Genomic DNA, 585 nt, shown 5'->3' on the forward strand with positions numbered 1-585 from the left:
GCATCAAATGTCCCAAAGTGTTATGAGAGTTTCTTAGGAATAACCTACTTAAAGATCTGAAGACCTTTGGCCATCACCCTGTATTCTTCCTTCTCATGGGAAGCAGGTAACACATCTATTTAATAGAATTTGAGTACCAACTACGGGACAGATCCTGACAGGGCTATTTCTTATTATTCTTTTTGTTGTTGTTGTTGTTGTTGAGGTAAAATTCACATACTATAAAACTAATCACTTAAAAATGTGCAATTCAGTAGCATTTAGTACATTCACAATGCTGTGCAGCCATCACCTCTATCTAGTTCCAAAACATTTACATCACCTCCAAAGCAAACCTGCTTCTTCTGTTCTTAAAGAAATTACACCTAGCCTGTGTTCCCCAGAAGCGAGGCATGTTGCAGCAAGAAAAGGATGGGTCTAATGTCTGAAAACTTATTGTTAAACCCACCTTAAAAAGGGCTTCTGTTGTGAGTGGCACACGTAGGGCAGCTTGCTTGTTCTTTGTGCGGAATCGACATCAAGAGATTTTGGAAGCATAACTTTTTGGTACTTGGGCAGCTGGTGATCATTGGTCCTGATGCCCTC

At 40.2% G+C, this 585-nt stretch overlaps 1 non-coding gene across 1 annotated transcript; it reads left to right on the forward strand.

Moving 5' to 3' along the window:
- The first annotated feature begins 451 nt into the window (after window positions 1-451).
- LOC114239062 (U11 spliceosomal RNA) lies at window positions 452-585 on the forward strand. Its single transcript, XR_003624261.1, has one exon. It is a non-coding gene; the product is annotated as a U11 spliceosomal RNA (small nuclear RNA).

This window comes from Balaenoptera acutorostrata, chromosome 10 (genome assembly GCF_949987535.1).
Source record: "Balaenoptera acutorostrata chromosome 10, mBalAcu1.1, whole genome shotgun sequence".
Taxonomy (NCBI): domain Eukaryota; kingdom Metazoa; phylum Chordata; class Mammalia; order Artiodactyla; family Balaenopteridae; genus Balaenoptera; species Balaenoptera acutorostrata.